At 44.9% G+C, this 21,450-nt stretch overlaps 1 long non-coding RNA gene across 1 annotated transcript; it reads left to right on the top strand.

The window, feature by feature from the left end:
* The first annotated feature begins 530 nt into the window (after positions 1 to 530).
* On the top strand, positions 531 to 19,839 carry LOC132823624 (uncharacterized). Its single transcript, XR_009645570.1, has 3 exons — positions 531 to 687; positions 11,814 to 11,953; positions 17,900 to 19,839. It is a non-coding gene; the product is annotated as an uncharacterized LOC132823624 (long non-coding RNA).
* Positions 19,840 to 21,450: the final 1,611 nt, after the last annotated feature.

Below are 21,450 nucleotides of genomic sequence, written 5' to 3'. Positions count from 1 at the left end.
CACGTCCAAAAATCCTAGCCCACTCTTCCCTACATCAAAGACATCTCAGAAATGACTGCCAGACTACTCAGATGACTTGGCATCATGGTAGCCCACAAACCCACCAACACACTAAAACAGCAGCTAATGAATTTGAAAGACTCTATACAGACAACAAGCAAAACTAATGTCATATACAAAATACCTTACAAGAACTGTAACAAACACTACATTGGACAAACAGGCAGAAAACTAGCCACCAGGATACATGAACATCAACTAGCCACAAAATGACATGACCCACTCTCACTCGTATCCTTACATAAAAATGAGGAAGGACACCACTAAAATTGGTACAACACATCCATCCTAGGACAAGCCAAACAGAGATATGCACAAGAATTCCTACAAGCATGGCATTCCAACCGGAAATCTATAAACAACACATTGACTTAGATCGCATTTACTATCCCCTGAGAAAAAGAGCAGGAAATGACATCACCACAGGAAATTATGTCACCACAGGAAATGATGTCACCAGCCCAAGGAAACTCAAACAGAAAGTAGACTATACCACCAGTGCTGAAAATGTGTTGCTGGAAAAGCGCAGCAGGTCAGGCAGCATCCAAGGAACAGGAGATTTGACGTTTTGGGCATAAGCCCTTCTTCAGGAATGAGAAAAGTGTGTCCACCAGGCTAAGATAAAAGGTAGGGAGGAGGGACTTGGGGGAGGGGTGATGGAGATGCAATAGGTGGAAGGAGGTCAAGGTGAGGGTGATAGGCCGGAGTGGGGTGGGGGCGGAGAGGTCAGGAAGAAGATTGCAGGTTAGGAGGGCGGTGCTGAGTTCGAGGGATTTGACTGAGACAAGGTGGGGGGAGGGGAAATGAGGAAACTGGAGAAATCTGAGTTCATCCCTTGTGGTTAGAGGGTTCCCAGCTGGAAGATGAAGCACTCTTCCTCCAACCGTCGTGTTGTTATTTTCTGGCGATGGAGGAGTCCAAGGACCTGCATGTCCTCAGTGGAGTGGGAGGGGGAGTTAAAGTGTTGAGCCACGGGGTGGTTGGGTTAGTTCGTCCGGGTGTCCCAGAGGTGTTCTCTGAAACGTTCCACAAGTAGGCGGCCTGTCTCCCCAATATAGAGGAGGCCACATCGGGTGCAGCGGATGCAATAGATGATGTGTGTGGAGGTGCAGGTGAACTTGTGGCGGATACAGTGTTTCATTTGGAGGCTCACTGAAGATGTTACCTAGTATGGTGACAAAATGTCTGAAAATGAACTTCCAGCTCAACAAACAAACCTACATCCATGACCTGTTGTGATTTCCAGCATTTTTTGCTTCAATCAGGAACGTAAAGAGATTGTTTGGCCTATTGAAGCTTCTGTAGCATGTTGGCCAGTAAAATGTTAAAGGCCAGCAAGTAACAGATCCTGTTATTTCCATTTACCATTTCCAAGTGTTAGTTCAATATTATTCAACATTATTCCAAACAAATTGACAGAAATGAAGTAGTGCTCTCTAAAGAATGTCTGAGATCTGAGTGAATAGGCATGACAACACAGTGGTTAAGGTAAAAGTCGCCATTATCTTTCCCACTGTTATTAGACTTATGAAGGGACCTCTCAAATTTCAAATCTAATGTTGATCTTACTTTTTGAGCACCTTCTTTGCAGCAATGTCTTTATATTCCTTGCTCTGTTCTATCACCCTGTGATCTTTACATTGTCTGATCTGCCTGTATTGCTCACAAAACAAAACTTTTCACTGTATCTTGGTATATGTGACAATAATAAATCATATCAAATCATAGAGCTGGTCTTTGACAGAGAAAGAGAGAAAGAGAAAGAGACAACTAGTGGTTAACCTGAGAATTACCATGCCTCAGAGGTATGGAGAGGTGGAGAAGGAGAATCCTTCATGGTAAACTCGGCCAGCAAACGAATTGAACCCACACTGTAGATATTGCTAACAGTCTGTCCAGTCAACTGATCAAACTGACCCTAGATGTGGTTAAGGATGTGCAATTAGACTAAATGATTGCAAAATGAACACCACAAAATCTGAACTAGAAAGTGTAAAGGTGAGAGGGGAAAGATTTAAAAAGGAACTGAGAGGTAATTTTTTTCATGCAGAAGGTGGTGCATGTCTGGAATGAGCTGCCAGAGGAAGTGGAGGATGCTGATACAGTTACAACAGTAAAAAGGCATCTGGATGGATCCATGAATAGGAAGCATTTAGAGGGATATGGGCCAAGTGCTGGCAAATGGGATTAGATTAATTTAGGCTATCTGGTCGTCATGGATGAGTAGGACTGAAGGGTCTGTTTCTGTGCCGTACATCTCTATGCCCCTTACTAATTAAGAATCTATCTATCTCTGTCTTAAATGCAATCAATGACTTGACCTCCACAGCCTTCTGCGGTAATGTGTTCCATGTCTAATATTGGATCGTATGCTGTGAGTTTTGCAAGCATTGGCTAATTGGCTACAGTCAGTAATATATTTACATATAGCCAAAAGGAAATGTTGTCTGATGCAATCCTCCAGCCTTAAATGATAGCCATTGTCAGGTTTGTTTCTCAGAACAATACTTTGACCAGAATAAACCTGCATCATTTAAAGTTTAAACAAAGCTTAGCCGCTAACTGTCAGTCATCATTAACTGGTGCATTCTCTGACAACGCCTCAACCAATTTGAGTCCACTTGCTAACTAATCAGCACTCTCTCTCTTACAATATAAATGTTGTTTTCCATTACATTGGTAAGCTTGCAAATTGTTCTAGTGATTGCAAGATGAAATACTTCAACAAAATGCATCATTTGAGCAATTCTCGAATTAAGTACTTTTTGATGCGAAATGGTTTTTAAAATTAGTGTTTGTAAAGTTGAGGGATTGAATGCAATTTGAAGGACTTTCCTGGATGGGTACAATCAACAGAATCTTGCAATATCCACCTCAGAGTGTGGTCAGTATCTCCACATAACTTGAATCTGGAAAGAGCAAAAAATATCTTTTTCAACAATATTACAATAGCACATACCTCTGGATTACAACGTAACTGAGACAATTACTGCAAATGCTGGAGATCTGAAATAAAAACAAGTGCTGGAGAAACTCTGTAGGTCTAGTAGTATCTGTGGAAAGTTAAACAGAGTTAATTGTACAGATTGTGGGCGGCACGGTGGTATGTGGGCGGCACGGTGGCACAGTGGTTAGCACTGCTGCCTCACAGCCCCTGAGACCCGGGTTCAATTCCCGACTCAGGCGACTGACTGTGTGGAGTTTGCACGTTCTCCCCGTGTCTGCGTGGGTTTCCTCCGGGTGCTCCGGTTTCCTCCCACAGTCCAAAGATGTGCGGGTCAGGTGAATTGGCCATGCTAAATTGCCCGTAGTGTTAGGTTAGGGGTATGGGTGGGTTGCGCTTCGGCGGGTCGGTGTGGACTTGTTGGGCCGAAGGGCCTGTTTCCACACTGTAAGTAATCTAATCTAATCTAATCTAATATGAGTCTGCTTTGGAAAAAACTGAAATTCCTACCTGCTGGATTATCTGGGTCACATCAGAATGACACTGCCACCTAGTGGACTTGTGGATTTTATAGACTGTGAAGGAGAATTAACCTGAAGCCACGGAGGGAGAGGCTACCTCACATTGGGCTGAAAGTGTTTAAATTAAATAGAATTTCCAAAGAGTCCCTACAGAATGGAAACAGGCCATTCAGCCCAATGACACTCTAAAGAGCATCCTACCCATACCCAAACCCTCATCTCTGTAAACCACACATCCCTGGACACTAATGGGCAATTTAGCATGGTCAATCCACCTAACTGCACTTCTTTGGATTGTGGGAAGAAACGGAGCAAACCCACGCAGACACAGGGAAAATGTGCAAATTTAACACAGACAGTCATCCAAGGGTGGAATTGAACTCAGACCCCTGGCACTATGTGGCACCAGTGCTGATCATTAGTTACTGTGCTATCCAAAGTGCCTTAATTCTTGTAGGGGGTTGGTTAGCTCAGTTGGTTGGATGGACTGAGTGATGCCAACAGAGGGGGTTCATTAACCAGCTGAGGTTAGCATGAAAGCCTCTCCTTCTCAACTGCTCCCCTCACCTGAGGAGTAGTAACTCTCTAATGAGCAAGCAACCCTCTAACCTGCTCAGACTATGGGTGACTTTACCATTTTAACCCTCGCCACAGATACATGAACAAGGTAAGACATTTTCATCTCCTTGATCTTAAGATTCATTTTTTATGTGTTAATTTGTTCCAACTATTTTCGAAAGAAAGCCTTCTTTCACTATCTCAGGATGACACAATTAATCGCTGAACAATTAAACTCCTCATTCTCAGGAGAATTACAGCAGCCCAGGTATCTGAGAATTTTAAAATGGAGGCATTGTTTACCCAGTAGCAAGTGTAACTCAGCAAGTTCGGAGGTGAGTGGAGAATAGGATATGGTGTGAGTTAGGATAAAGCCAGCGGGATTACATACAAATTAGGAGCAGGAGTAGGCCATTTGGCCGCTTGATTCTGCACTGCTACCCAATAGGATCCTGCGTAATCTGATTGTAACCTCAAATCCATGTTTTAGCTGACCACTGATAATCTTTTAATTTCTTGCTTATCAACAATATCTCCATTGCCTGCCTTAAAAATGTTCAAGGACTTTGTTTCCACCACCTTTTTAGGAAAAGACTGTTTTAGATTAGATTAGATCCTCTACAGTGTGGAAACAGGCCCTTCATCCCAGCAAGTCTACTCACCTTGGTTTTAAATGGGTGACACCTGATTTTTAAACAGTGATCCCTAGGTCTAGATTTGCTCACAACAGGAAGCATCTTCTGCACATTTACTGTGTTAACACCCCTCAAGATCTTGTATGTTTCAATCAAATCACCCCTCACTCTTCCAAACACCAATAGATACTGGCACAGTCAGTCCAACCTTTCCTCATATGTCAACCCACCCATTCCAGATATTAGTCTGTCAATCCTCTCAGAATTGCTTCCCACACCTTTACATCCCTCCTTAAATAAACCGTGCAGAGTACACCAGATGTGGTTTCATCAGAACCCCGTCCAACTGAAGCATAACTTCATTTTATTCCATTTCTCCCATGATATGTGATAACATTCTGTTACCTTTCCTAATTACTTGCTGTATCTGCATACTAACAGTTTGTAATTCATGCACAAAGACATTGGCTCCTTCTGCAATATTCCACCACTCAGATAGTATGTTTTTTTGTAGTGATTACAATCAGGTTAGCCGGTTGGATATCACAGAATTGGAGTTCTCTGTTAACCTGTCCAATCAGGGAGCTCTGGCTGATAGCTAAAAACAGGAGTGTCAGAGATACTGCCACACTGGTACCTGACTCAGAATGAGGCTGTACTAAAGTAAATAAAGGGTGACTTGGTGATGGGACACTGGCCTCTGAGGAGTTATGTCAGTGGTGATGAGTGTAAAGTAAGTTCCTGAAGAAACTCACTCACAACACTTGTCTTTAAGTTGGGGTAAGCATTTCTTAGATCATACCTTTGTTTGAGAAGCATGATTCACTCGATCCTGCTGTCAAGGACTGAGCCAAGTGTGTGGAAAGAATATATTATGTTTTCTAGGCAAACAACATTGTGGCAATATATGATTTTCCTGACAGCCTGAGGACCCACAGCTTTATCGGTTTTAAGGAGCCTAACTTTCCCTGAGGCATCAGACACTAAAACCTTTCAGACATAGTTAAGGAATAGTACAGCCCCAAGCCTCTTCTAGTTATGACACACTATCGCTTTTACTCAGCAATTCGAGAAACGGGGAACCCATATTGGAATATTTGATTAGGTTAAGACGCCTGGTAGAGGCATGTGAAGTTGCTTTAACATTTAACGAGATGGAGATCCAAGATGGCAGCAACCCAGTAGGGCTGAGTCTGCTGAGCTCTGCCCAGGACCCAGGCAAAGTGGGGTACCCACCCTCACCTCACTTGCTAAATTATTTAAAATAGTTTTTTTCCAGCAGCTTTGGTCATTCTGTATCAAACTTTAGCAGTTTGATGCATTTTAAAATGACCAAAGACAAAGTTTACGAAGTTTGCAACAGGCAGGGACACCCCCTCCCTCCTCAACACTGCAACAGAGACGTCCACGGCCGCCCCATGGCACTTACCTGCAGAGACGAGCCTTTATCCTTTCTTTTGATTCTTATCTATAACTTGTGCGGTGTCTTCAATTATTGGGAGATGTTTGTGAGTTGTTTCTTGTTGCTTAATACTTGCTGGGATTGTAATTTTGTAATTTTATATATTTTTATCTTATGTTGTTGTTTTGTTAAGTGTATCTAGGTAATAGTGTGGAGGGGATGGGTTGGTCGCCCACTTTTAACTCCTATATTATAAGATATTGGCATTTATTTACTCTACTTTGTAATGTCTGGGCTGAGGGTATGGCTCTAGCTGGGAGGTGTCATGGAGGGATTACTGGAAGGTAGCAGTGCCTCCTGTGGACAAGGGGGAAAGCCTCCTTTTAAATATGTTTCTTTTTTTTAGGAGTGGTTCTTAGCTGTTTTGATTTAACTGTTTTAAAGATTTTTTTTAGATGTGAATTGTTTTTGGTCTTTATTCAATGTCTTTTGGTTGGGGTTCTTCCTCCTGGGGGGGGGGGTCTCGGGCTTGCTTGAACAATCACGGCTAGCCATTCGTTTAGTGGTGCACTTGGAATGTCAAGGGGAGCCACTCACCAATCAAAAGGAAAAAGATATTATCAAGTCTTAAAAAAGAAAGGGTGGATGTATCCCTTCTACAGGAGACACATCTACTTGATAAGGAGCATTCGAAGCTGTAACAGGGTGGATTTGGCCAGGTGTTCTTTTCATCTTTCAGCTCAAAAGGTACGGGAGTGGCCATTCTTATTCGGAAGAATCTTCCCTTCTAAATGCTAAGCCAGATAAAAGATGAGACCGGGTGGTATAGGTTGATTAAAGCCCTAGTATATGGAGGAATATGGGATTTTGAATCTCTATTGCCCCCCGGCACACACTTTTAATTTGTAACAGAAGCATTCTCCAAGTTGATGGCTCTCGGGGTCCACCACACAATTATAGGGGGAGATTATAATTGTATCATCAGCCCAGAGGCGGACAGGATACCGAGGAGCTCCACGGGTATATCTCTGAGACCTAGGCAGTTGGCTGATCTGAATAGGGAGTTGGGGCTGGTGCGGAGGTGTCTTCACCCTGAGGGTAGAGACTTTACTTTTTATTCTAATCCACACAAGTGCCATACCAGAATCGATCTGTTTTTTAGTCCCCTCGACGTTTTTGAACTCGATATTCTTTCATAAAATAGGAAATATAACTATTTTCACCCACACCGCAGTATATATGGAGGTTAAGACTAGTGATGATGAGATAGGTTCCCGACATTGGCATGTGGACTCTCTCCTATTGAAGGATACTAAGTTTATAAAATATTTCTCACAGGAATTTAAAACTATCTGGGATATCAACTCATGCACGGCCAATAACCCATCGGTGATGTGGGAGACTGCTAAGGCATACGTGCGAGGTTTGGTTATTTTGTATTCGGCGACCTGGAAAAGACAAAAGGGAGAACAACAGGGTCTGCTCGAGGCTCGCCTGAAGGCAGCTGAGACAGTGTATGTCGATAGACCCTCCATTACTAAACTACAGCTGATCACAGCCCTTAGGGCAACTTTGAATACCGCACTTACTCAAACAGCAAAGATATTATTTACGAAGCAGAGATGATTTGAATACAGTGACAAGCCGGACAGGTATCGAGCATTCCTTGCCAGAGAGAAAAAGGCTCCCCAATCCATTATGTCTATTCGAGAGGGTGCTGGTACCCTGACTTCTGATTATAAAATGATCAATGCAGCCTTTAGAAAGTTCTACTTCGAATTGTGTACGTTGCAGGACTGTGAAGATAGAACAAGGAAGAAGGAGCCTTTTTTTTAAATATCTGGCCCTCTCGGGCCTAACCTCAGAGCAGGTGTCATTCTTGAATGCCCAGGAGGGGCTGAGGCAACTCCAGAGTGGGAAAGCGTGCAGACCAGAAGGATTCCAGGTTGAGTTCTATAAAGAATTTATAGGTGAATTGGTCAGGCCACTTATAGATATGCATATGTATATACAACTGTCAGGGTTGCCTCCCACCTTCTTAAAGAAGGGAAAGGCCCCAGCTGACTGCTCTTTCAGACCCATATCTTTGTTGAATGTGAATTTTAAAATTCTCTCAAAAATGTTGGCATTAAGACTGGAGAGAGTTCTACCATTCGTTATAAAAGAGGATCAGAAGGGATTTATCTAGGGTCGCAGATCAACTAATAACATTAGAAGAGTCTTAAATATGGTACAAACCTGCTAGCAGGGAGCGATACTGAGATTAGTTGTCTCCCGAGAGGCAGAGACGGTATTCGATCGGGTAGAATGGCCATTTCTCTTTTATACGTTGGAGTGGTTTGGTGTTGGAGAGATCTTTACTAAATGGGTTACAGTATTATATAATGATCCCAAAGCAGCTGTGATTACCAACGGTTTAAGTTCGAATAGCTTTAGCGTTGGCAGAGGTTGCCGTCAGGGATGCCCTCTCCCACCATTATTACTTACACTAGTGATTGAGCTGCTGGCGGAAGCTATACAAACTGACCCTAACATAACGGCTCTGGAGTAGGATCAGGTAAGCACAAAATCACTCTCTATGCGGATGACATCCTTTTCTTAAATGACCCATTGACACCTGTGCCCTACTTAATTCAGGTGGTTAACTTATTTGGTATGTTCTCAGGTTACAAAATCAATTTTATGAAATCTGAGGCCATGCCGCTGGGTGGTCTTGCCAGCATATCCAGTTTTCCAGATGGATCCCGTTTCCCTATTCGGTGGTCACTGGGAGGTTTTCTGTAGTTTGGTATTTTTATTACCCCAGTATTTGGTCATCTCTATAAAGCAAATTACACACAATTATTAGAGAAAATAAGACAGAACCTTCAACGCTGGGAAAATCTCCCAATATCTTGGTTAGGCAGAGTAGCCTTAGTTAAGATGAATATCCTACCTGGCCTTTTATACCCGATGAGAATGCTCCCCTTGACGCTGCCGAGACAGGTGCTGTGTAAGCTTTACAGACGGCTCAGCTCCTTTATTTGGAATCATAGACGGCCCCTTATTAAATTAGAAAAGCTGCAGCTTCCACAAGGAAGGGGTGGGCTGGATTTTCTGGATTTCAGCAGGTACCAGCTGAGCTCCCTATTATCTTCTGTAGCTGACTGGGTCTCTTGTGACCCAAAATCAATCTGGTTAGATAATGAGGCCTCCCAATCAAAATGTCCCCTCACCAATTTACTATTTATGGACAAGGTGAGAGTTATTACGGATTATTGTAAAAACTCTATTGTATAAAATACAATCAAAGCTTGGAGGATAATGCAACAGGATGAGAGTAATCTACAAAAACCCTCCCCCTATACCCCCATAGTGGGAACGTTGGGATTCCAGACAGGGCTGACTGATGCTGCATTCAGAACCTGGGAGTCCAGAGGTATTTCCTGTTTGGGAGACTGTTCTAGGGAGCGGTCATGATGTCCTTCGAACAGCTGTGTCAGAAGTTTGGACTGCCCAGCAGGGACCTCTTTCGGTATTTTCAAATACGAAACTTCGTACAAAAGAAGACCAGACTGCTAATCAATCCTTATAAATTGAATAGGGAAAGGAGAGTGCTTCGGCCGATGGGTCTGCCCTCAGTCAGTACTCTCTACCACTTACTATGTAATAAGGTATCAAAGGACATGGAACGGTTATATAAAACCTGGAGTCAAGAATTGGGAATGAAAATCTCCTTAGAGATGTGGGAGGATGTCTGGGAAAACGCCAGGAAGATCTCTATCTGTAACAGAACTCAGGCTATCCAACTGAAGATACTCACAGTCTCACAGGGCACCTGAACAACTTGCAAAGTTCAAGGCAGGAGCATCCCCAGTGTGTCCGAGATGCAAAATCAAAGTTGTTACCCTCACTCATTGTCCGTGGAACATGCCATAAGATCCGCAGGTATTGGGACAGAGTAGCAAATGCCTTGGCAAAAATTTTGGGAATGGAGATTGGGTTGACCCAGTGTCTCTCCTCCTGGGCTCCCCAAATTTCCCCTCTTTGGATGTAAACGGGAGGAAATTATTCACTATCCTTTCCTTTTGTGTGAGGAAAAATATTTCAGTGAATTGGGTATCCGAGGGTTCCCCAGGCTTTCAAACTGGCACAGGATCGTCATGGAATATATCCTCCTTGACTTCCTTACAAATATGGTGCACCAAAAAACTGAATTATTTTATAGAACATGGCAGCCCTTTCTGAACTACATTGACACAGATATATCGTCCACATTGTTCAGGGCCTTTGTTTAACCGTGGGGATGGTCCTGGCTGGTTCGGGGGCTCCCAGGAGGAGGAATCCCGTATAAATCCGGGTTTTGTTATGACTTGATATAAATTTATTTTGATTATGTATCTAGTTATTTGCTTACTTATTTATTTTTTTTATTGTTGGTAATGTATGATATAATATTTTGTGTTTCGGTAGTTTGTAGAATAGATTGTTAGTTAGTTTTCTTAATTCTATATTGGTGTTGTTATGATATTGTAAAGTGGAATACACTATTTTGTACTATTTTTGTAATTTTGTAAAAAATCTCAAAATTTTTTTTCAATTAAAAATATCTATTAAAGAAAACATTTAATGAGATGCTGAGAGACCGTTTGGAATATGAGATTAATGATGTAACTGTGCAGAAGTGCCTACTAGCTGAAGCCCAACTGGACTTCAAACAGGCACTACAACCGGCTTTATCTTTGGAAAATACAGTAAGTGGAACATGTGTTGCAGGATATTCCGACGGAAGTGGACATCCTTGACAGTCCGACTGAATTTAGGGAACACCACTTGAGGGCAGGCAATTGCATAGCCTGACTCAGGACATGTTCTGAACAGAGGGACTCTCGGTCACTCGCAACAAAACTCCAAAACAAAGCCAAGCCTCAGGAAAATGGTTAAAGTTTCTTCAGGATCTGGGCTGACAAGCCATTGTAGTTGTTGCTGGTATATGGACTTGAGACAGTAAATGAGTCCCACTAGACCTAAATGGAGTAAGAGAACACATAGGTTGGTATCCAGGAGAGTGCACACCCTGGAAAACCCACCTACATCTGGATTGGAACAATTAAATTGCTTAGCAACATCCAAATCAGAACCAATCAAAATAAATGTCTGGTTAAACAGTCATTTGGTTCTAATGGAGATCGATACCAGCGCAGCCTTATCAGTGATGGTGGGACCCGACATCTTTAACAAATTCACTCTGAACTCCAACCCTTAAGTTTACATGAGACTTCGACTAGACTGAGAACCTGTACTGGGGAACCTTTACTGTTTAATGGTACAACTTCTGTTCCGGTCTCTTTTGAGAAGCAGCTGGTTTGGTTACCACTGATTGTTGTAAAAGGACCAGGCCCAAATTTGGTGGTGCAAAATTAGTTGAGAAAGATTCACCTTGATTGGCTCAACATTTTTCGATTAGAAAATGGCTGCCTGAGTGAAGTCCTAATTAAATACCTGGAAGATTTTCAGGAAGCTGAAAACGTGTTGCTGGTTAAAGCACAGCAGGTCAGGCAGCATCCAAGTAATAGGAAATTCGACGTTTCGGGCATAAGCCCTTCATCAGGAATCGATTTTCAGGAAGGTCAAGGGCCGAGGCCACCTTGCATGTTGACCAGGAAGCAATCCCATGATTCTGTAAGGCTAACCCAGAGCCATTTGCTTTCCAGGCAAAAGTAGATGCAGAAACCAGGAGGCTGGAAAACGAAGGAATCATCAAACCAGGCTAGAGTGTGGAATGGGCAGCACCAGTCATAACAATTGTGAAGCCCGACAGGTCGATTCACCTCGTGGGGATTTTAAACAAACGGTAAACTGCTTTCTGTAGCTGGTTAACACCCAATCCCTCCCAGAGAACGTTTGTATGCAAAGCTGGCAGGGGGCTGACCTTCACAAGGTGGACATGAACAAGGCGTACTTGCAGTTGTGGTTAGATGAAAATTCCCAGAAGTATGGTACAGTTAATACCCATAAGGGCTTATGCCAATATACAAGACAGCCATTTGAGGTATCGTCAGCCTGTGCAATTTTTCAGCAGATAATGGGTAACCTTGTAGAATGTGCTCCAAGTCACCATTTATCTGGATGTCATCCTAATAACCGGGAAGACCAATAAGGAGCACTTAGAGAACTTGGACATTGTCCTTTGACATATCTTTGAGGTGGGTGTATGCCTTCGATGGGAAGAGTGTATTTCAGGCACCCCAACCGACCTACTTGGGCTACCGAGTTGAGAAGACCGGGTTACACCTGTTGGAAGATAAACTGAGGGCAGCTCCCGTGTCTGTACTGGAGCTGAGGTCTTTCCCTGGGCTGGTGAATTATTACAGAAAGTTCATACATAGGCTGGAGTGGGGTGGGGGCGGAGAGGTCAGGAATGCTTGGAGGCCAGGCTATCACCCTCACCTTGACCTCCTTCCACCTATCACATCTCCATCGCCCCTCCCCCAAGTCCCGCCTCCCTACCTTTTATCTTAGCCTGCCTGGCACACTCTCCTCATTCCTGATGAAGGGCTCTGGCCTGAAACGTCGAATTTCCTGTTCCTTGGATGCTGACTGACCTGCTGTGCTTTAACCAGCAACACATTTTCAGCTCTGATCTCCAGCATCTGCAGACCTCGCTTTTTACTCCAAGCTTGCATCCCTTGCACTGACTTTTAAAGAAAGGTCAGCCTTGGAAATGGTCGTATGGCCAAGTCGTAGCTTTCAGGGAGGTGAAGAGACAGCTATCATCCTCTAAGGTGTTGGCACACTGTGATCCTGAGCGAGAGTTGGTACTGACAAGCAACCGTACGGTATCCGGTTAGCATTGGCTCACAGCTGACCCAGTGGAGATGAACCCTGGGTGACCTTACTGTTAGAATACTGAATGGACTCACAAATCCTTAACATTTGCCTGTACCTGTGTTTTGGTTTTTGCTGCTGTTTACCTATTATTTACTATCTATGCTACTTAACTCTGTGATCTGCCTGTATTGCTCACAAGACAAAGCTTTTCACTGTGCCTCGGTACACGGGACAATAAATTCAATTCAATTCAACGCCCAGTAGTGTATGCATCTAGTACTTTGGCTAACACAGAGCGTCAGCATCCCAGATAGAAAAAGAAGAAATGGCGGTCATATTTGGAGTCAGAAAGTCACACAAAAACCTTTATGGACGAAGATCTGTGATAATCACAGACCACAACCTCCCCCCCCGCCCCCATCTACTTGGTCTGCTTAAAGACGACAAGGCAGTGCTGTCCACAGCTTCAGGCTATAATACAGAGTGTGTATAATTACATGCTGGAACACTGTCTGGGAGGCCAACTAGTGAGTGCGGGTGCACTGTGGCACCTCCTGCTGGCAGATACACCACCAGTTGCACCCCCAGTGGAAGAGTCTGTAATGATATTAACTTTTCTGAAGATACTCCCCGTCACAGCTGACTCGCAGCTAACAATATCACACTTTGGAGACAGAAATATCCGATTCTTTCAAAACTGAAACAGCTGGTGGTGATGGGGGACATCAGAGGACTATCATGACCAGAATTTAAACCTTTTTGACCTAGAGAGACCAGATCACTGTTGAGGGGGGCATATTATTAAGGGTAGCAAGAATGTTTGTCCTGAGTAAAGGTCGCTGCCAGACACTGGCTGAACCCCAAGGATTTCCAAAGTGAAGATTTTTCTGAGAGGTTATGTCTAGTAGTCGGGATTGGATGCAGACATAGTCACATTGGTGGGGCAGTGCCCAGGGTGTCAGCAAGGACAGAAATTACCACCAGCAGTTACCCCTCCCATTTGTGGCAATGGGCAGGTCAACCCTGGACTCGGTTACACATCACCTGTGCAGGTCCTTTCATTGGCTCAACATTCTTAAGACATTGTGGATGACCACTCAGAGTGATTGGATGTATATAGAATATGTTCGTCAAATACAGAGACGATGATAGAAAAACTGTGAGCATCCTTTTCAACATACAGACTCCTGGAATTATTGGGCACAGATAACGGGCCATCGTTTCCCAGCAGGGAATTTGGGTATTTCCTAAAGTTGAATGGGATTTGACAGAAGGACATATCCACACCATCCATCATTCAATGGTCTGGCAGAAAGAACAGTCCAAACTTTCGAGGCTGACTTGAAGAAACAGCCGACAGTTTCACACGATACCAAACTGTCCCGGTTCCTGTTTGATTATAGGACCACCCCTCCTGCAGCTACAGGGATAGCACAGACAGAGTTGCTAATGGACAGAAGACTCTACACCAGGTTAAATCTGATCTTCTGGGACCTGGAGGGCAGAGGGTGAAATGGCATCAGGAACGCCAGTGCCAGCCAGAAGATGCCACTGAGCGAGAGAAACAGTTTGATACAAGGGATGAAGTTCGGTGTAAGAACCTGGGAAATGGCCCTGTGTGGGTAAGAGGCGTGGTCGATGTGAGGTCAGGACCAGTGATGTGTAATGTTTGGGTTGGTGAGACGGTCCTCTACAAGGACATGGACCGTATGAAAGTATAAACTCACAAACAGTATAGGATCAGAACGTGCCCTGTCCCGCCCCTCGGAACCCTCGGGAAATGCTGCTGGAACCCATGGGGTCACCGTCTCTGTCCAGCATTGACAAGTCCTCGGTATCAGAGATGGACATGATCGATGTCACCAGCTCGATGCCCTTGCTGCTGGAAGGATATAGAAAAATTCTATCGAGACGCTCTGGATGCAAGAAGCTACCTCCTGTGTGTTGCACAGCGCCTTTATCAGACACCGAGTCAGAGGAACCTGACCCAGTGTGAAAATGCTCCAGGAGGAAGGACTAACAAAAGCACCAGACTCAGACAGAGAGGGATGTAGTGGGCTGGGCCTCATAGAATAGGAGTTCACTGATTGGGGCTGTTAATCTGGAGTCCTGGCTGACAGGGGAGTCTCAGAAATACTGAAACCCTGAGAGTTAACTCTGAAGAGGCAACTCTGAAGGACTCTTCATGTATTAGTACAGAGTGCCTGTGTACAAAGTTAGAAATCACTCAACACCAGGTTGTAGTCCAACAGGTTTATTTGGAAACACTAGCTTTCGGAGCTCTGTTCCTTCATCTGTCCAACATCGGCACCTCATGGCCTCTGTGGAGTTATTTCAGGCATGTAGTCTCTGTCTGTGTTGTATTAATTTGATATTTTTCCGATTCCTAATTGCAGATTAGCAGGTTCAGCTCAGACTCGGAGGAGGCATGGGTGGGTCACATCCCCATTCCAGGAATGTGGATTGTCCGATCCTTTATCCAGCAACAAAACATTTTGTGGAGAAAATCAGTTCCAGTGTCTGGGAATAATACAATTTACTGTGATTCGGAGATGCTGGTGTTGGACTGGGGTGTACAAAGTTAAAAATCACACAACACCAGGTTATAGCCCAATAGGTTTAATTGGAAGTACTAGCTTTCGGAGCACCGCTCCTTCCTCAGGTGGTAATGGAGGGCTCAAGCGTAAGGCACAGAATTTATAGCAAAAGTTCACAGTGTGATGTATCTGAAATTAGACATTGAAAAATACTTTGATTTTTTTGTTAAGTCTCTCTGTTAGAATGACCATGTTAATTTCACTTCTTTCATAAATAAATCACAAAACTTTTTCTAAAAGTTACATTCTCAGGTTAACTCTAACAATTGGTGTCAGCACAGATAAGATGTTGAAGGTGTTAGCCCCCTGTGTTCCCTGTCTGTGCCATAATGTTTAGACTGATTCTAATCTAAAGAGTGAGAGAACAGTCTTACATGGATTCATGCAGCTTTTGAGCAAAGTACAATGTAACTCTGCAAGTACAAATTCACCCAACAAACATATATGTGGGTTTGTGTGTGTGTGTGTCTGTCTGTCTGGAGTGGGGTTTGTGAGTGTCTGTGAGAGAGTGTACATGTATGTGTGAGAGTGTAAAGGGGTCTAAGTCTGTGAGAGGATGTGTGTGTGTGTGTGTGTGTGACAGGCACTTGGAAGTACTCAAGGATGCCCTCAGAGGAACGGGGTGCGATGCCCAACTCATCAACTGTCAGTTCCGACGTGCTGCAGCAAGGAACCGTAATGACCTCCTCAGGAGACAGACACGTGCTGCAACTGACAGGGTACCCTTCGTTGTCTAGTACTTTCCAGGAGCTGAGAAACAACGCCATGTTCTTCGTGACGTGCAACACATTATCAAAGAGGATGAGCACCTCACCAAGTCCTTCCTCACACCTCCACTGCTCGCCTTTAAACAACCGCCAAACCTCAAACAGATCATTGTTCGTAGCAATTTACCTGGACCATCTCTGACACCTCCCTCCCCTTCTTGGACCCCTCCATCTCCATTAATGATGACCGACTTGACACTGACATTTTTTACAAACCCACCGACTCCCACAGCTACCTGGATTACACCTCTTCCCACCCTATCTCTTGCAAAAATGCCATCCCGTATTTCCAATTCCTCCACCTCCGCTGTATCTGCTCCCAGGAGGACCAGTTCCACCACAGAACACACCAGATGGCCTCCTTCTTTAGAGATCGCAATTTCCTTTCCCACGTGGTTAAAGATGCCCTCCAATGCATCTCATCCACATCCCGCACCTCCGCCCTCAGACCCCACTCCTCCAACCGTAACAAGGACAGAACACCCCTGGTGCTCACCTTCCACCCCACCAACCTTCGCATAAACCACAGCATCCGCCAACATTTCCGCCGCCTCCAAAAAGACCCCACCACCAGGGATATATTTCCCTCTCCACCCCTTTCCGCCTTCCGCAAAGACCGTTCCATCCGTGACTACCTGGTCAGGTCCACGCCCCCCTACAACCACCCTCCCATCCTGGCACTTTCCCCTGCCACCGCAGGAACTGTAAAACCTGTGCCCACACCCCCTCCCTCACCTCTATTCAAGGCCCTAAAGGAGCCTTCCACATCCATCAAAGTTTTACCTGCACATCCACTAATATCATTTATTGTATCCGTTGCTCCCGATGCGGTCTCCTCTACATTGAGGAGACTGGGCGCCTCCTAGCAGACCGCTTTAGGGAACATCTCCAAGACACCCGCACCAATCAAACACACCACCCTGTGGCCCAACATTTCAACTCCCCCTCCCACTCTGCCGAGGACATGGAGGTCCTGGGCCTCCTTCACCGCCGCTCCCTCACCACCAGACGCCTGGAGGAAGAACGCTTCATCTTCCGCCTCGGAACACTTCAACCCCAGGGCATCAATATGGACTTCAACAGTTTCCTCATTTCCCCTTCCCCCACCTCATCCTAGTTTCAAACTTCCAGCTCAGCACTGTCCCCATGACTTGTCCGGACTTGTCCTACCTGCCTAGCTCCTTTTCCACCTATCCACTCCACCCTCTCCTCCCTGACCTCTCACCTTCATCTCCTCCCCCACTCATCCATTGTACTCTATGCTACTCTCTCCCCACCCCCACCTCCCTCTAGCTTATCTCTCCACGCTTCCAGCTCACTGCCTTTATTCCTGATGAAGGGCTTTTGCCCGAAACGTCGATTTTGCTGCTCATTGGATGCTGCCTGAACTGCTGTGCTCTTCCAGCACCACTGATGCAGAACTTACATTCATAGCAAGCTGCCTGGCTCTCAGGACAACTCCATACAACCCTGTCACGGTGGACGCTGCAAGACGTGTCAGATTGTGGACATAGATACCACCATTACACATGGGGACACCTCCCACCTTGTACATGGCAGGTACTCATGTGACTCAGCCAACGTTGTCTATCTTATACGTTGCAGGCAAGGATGCCCGGAGGCATGGTACATTGGGGAAACCGAGCAAAGGCTACAACAACGAATGAATGGGCACCGCACAACAATCAACAGACAGGAGTGCTCCCTCCCAGTTGGGCAACACTTCAGTGATCCAGAACATTCAGCCTTGGACCATCGGTGACCATCCTCCAAGGTGGACTTCAGGACAGACAGCAGCAAAAAGTGGCCGAGCAGAGGCTGATAGCTAAGTTCGGTACCCATAGGGAGGGCCTCAACCGGGACCTTGGGTTCATCTCACATTACAGGTGACCACCATTGTACCACACACACACACACTCCAAACAGATACGCACACAGACACTCACACACACTCCTACAGACACACACTCCCACACTCACATGCACCCTCTCACAGACTTAGACCCCTTTACACTCTCACACACACACACACATATACATTCTCTCTCACAGACACTCACATCCCCCATCCCAGGCACACACACACACGGGCACTCCTATACACACACATACACACCTATACACAGACACTCTCTCACACTCCTACAGACACACACACTCCCACAGACACACATGCACTCTCACACAGATATTGACCTCTTTACACACACACACACACACACACACACACACACACACTCTCTCACAGACACTCACAACCCCCACCCCAGACACACACACACACACACACACACACACACACACACAAACCCACATGCACACGCACACACATATACGTTTGTGGGGTGAATTTCTACTTGCAGATTTACATTGTACTTTGCTCAAAAACTGCATGAATCCATGTAAGACTCTTAACGTTTTTTTTAGATTAGAATCAGAGTCATAGAGATGTACAGCACGGAAACAGACCCTTCGGTCCAACCCGTCCATGTCGACCAGATATCCCAACCCAATCTAGTCCCACCTGCCAGTACCGGCCCATATCCCTCCAATCCCTTCCTATTCATATACCCATCCAAATGCCTCTTAAATGTTGCAATTGCACCAGCCTCCACCACATCCTCTGGCAGCTCATTCCATACACGTACCACCCTCTGCGTGAAAAAGTTGCCCCTTAGGTCTCTTTTATATCTTTCCCCTCTCACTCTAAACCTATGCCCTCTAGTTCTGGTCTCCCCCAACCCAGGGAAAAGACTTTGCCTATTTATCCTATCCATGCCCCTCATAATTTTGTAAACCTCTATAAGGTCACCCCTCAGCCTCCGACGCTCCAGGGAAAACAGCCCCAGCCTGTTCAGCCTCTCCCCATAGCTCAAATCCTCCAACGCTGGCAACATCCTTGTAAATCTTTTCTGAACCCTTTCAAGTTTCACAACATCTTTCCGATAGGAAGGAGACCAGAATTGCATGCAATATTCCAACAGTGGCCTAACCAATGTCCTGTACAGCCGCAACATGACCTCCCAACTCCTGTACTCAATACTTTGACCAACAAAGGAAAGCATACCAAACACTTTCCTCACTATCCTATCTACCTGCTACTCCACTTTCAAGGAGCTATGAACCTGCACTCCAAGGTCTCTTTGTTCAGCAACACTCCCTAGGCCTTACCATTAAGTGTATGAGTCCTGCTAAGATTTGCTTTCCCAAAATGCAGCACCTCGCATTTATCTGCATTATGGCACAGACAGGGAACACAGGGGGCTAACACCTTCAACATCTCAACATCTTATCTGCGCTGACACAAATTGTTACAGTTAACCTGAGAATGTAACTTTTTAAAAAAGTTTTGTGATTTATGTATGTAAGAAGTGAAATTATCATGGTATTCGAACAGATGGAAGACTCACCAAACAACCAAGGTATTTTTCAATGTATAATTTCGGTTACATCACACTGTAAACTTTTGCTATAAATTCTGTACCTTACAATTGTGTCCTCCACAACCACCTGATGAAGGAGCGTCACTCCGAAAGCTAGTGTGCTTCTAATTAAACCTGTTGGACTATAACCTGGTGTTGTGTGGTTTTTATCCTTGTACTATTTACTGTGCAGTACTGAGTTTTCACCAACAGAGAGCTCCATTGCTCCACTTTCACTTTATTAAAACCAAAAAACAAAATCTTGTGGATGCTTCAATTCAAAATAAAAATGACAAATGTGAAAAACACTCAGTAAGTCTAGTAGCATCTGCAGAGAGAGGATCAAGGTTAACCTTAGAGATGTAATAAATTTTAAGGAAGTTAAAGTGAGGGAGATGAGAAGTGAAAATCTCTGATGAATGGTGAGATTAAATGACACAAGAGTTGATGACGCGTGACTGCAGGGAGCTGCAGAGAGCTGGTCTGAGTGGGAGACTGGAAACTCCACTCAGAGTCAGTTGTTGTGAACAGACCGATTTGTTCTTCCGCCATTGACAGGGAAAAGGATGGAATGGAGTTTAGTGTAGGGATCAGAAACAGTGGCTTCTGTTTTCCTAGCGTTTCATTTTGCTCATCCGTAGAATCATAGAATCCCCAGAGTGTGGAAACAGGTCCACACGGACCTTCCAGAGAGTAACCCACCCAGACCCACTCCCCTCCCCTATTACTCGACATTTCCCCTGACTAATGGACCTAACTTACACATCCCTGAACACTATGGGCAATTTAGCATGGTCAGTTCACCTAACCTGCACATTTTTGGACAGTTGCTGAGAGGTCATTAATTTTGGGAATGGAGGTAAGGCTGGCAGGTTTACTGCTCTGAAGGAGAAACTGAGGACTGCAGATGCTGGAGATCAGAGTCGAGAGTGTGGTGCTGGAAAAGCACAGCAGGACAGGCTGCATCCGAGGAGCAGGAGAATCAACGTTTTGAGCGTAAGCTCTTCACCTTCCTGATGAATGTCTTATGCCCGAAACATTGATTCTCCTGCTCCTCGGATGCTACCTGTCCTGCTGTGCTCTCCCTGCTTGAAGGTCATGAACTCACTGGATTTTCAGATGGCTTTGAATCCACCAGTTTGGAGATATTAGTGCACACCTCTGGAGTAGGTGGGACTTGGAGCTGGGTCTCCTGGTTCAGAGGCTGTGCCACAAGAGCCCGTTTGTGCGGCTCTTTTAGGACCATGTGAGTAAAGTGTAGGAGGCCATTCTGCCCCTCAAGCCTGCTCCGCCACTCTGTAAAAGCCTACAGCTGATCTCACACTCCCAAACACATTTAAGGATCTGTCTCCTCTCCTTTAAAATTATTCAAAGACTCTAGTTCCATCACCTTTTCAGGAAGACTGTTCCAAAGACTCACGATCCTTTGAGAGAGTAAAGTTCACCTCAACCTTTGTATTAAATAGGTGACCCCCATCATAAGCAGTGACCCCTTGTTCTGGACTCCCCCATACAAGGAACCATCCTCTGAACACCTGTCCTGTCAAACCCCTCAGGGTCTTTGTTTCAATGAGGTTGCCTCCTATTCTGTTAAACCCTAGCAGATACAGGCCCAGCCTTTCCTCATAACACAACCCACCTATTCCCATAAACTGTCTCTGAACTGCCTCCAATGCATTAACATCCCTCCTTTAATAAGGAAACCAATAGTGTAACCAGTACACCAGACGTGGT

Source organism: Hemiscyllium ocellatum, chromosome 17, assembly GCF_020745735.1.
Source record: "Hemiscyllium ocellatum isolate sHemOce1 chromosome 17, sHemOce1.pat.X.cur, whole genome shotgun sequence".
Taxonomy (NCBI): domain Eukaryota; kingdom Metazoa; phylum Chordata; class Chondrichthyes; order Orectolobiformes; family Hemiscylliidae; genus Hemiscyllium; species Hemiscyllium ocellatum.
Note: the sequence above shows the minus strand (reverse complement) of the source record. Positions and strands in the feature narration are given on the sequence as shown.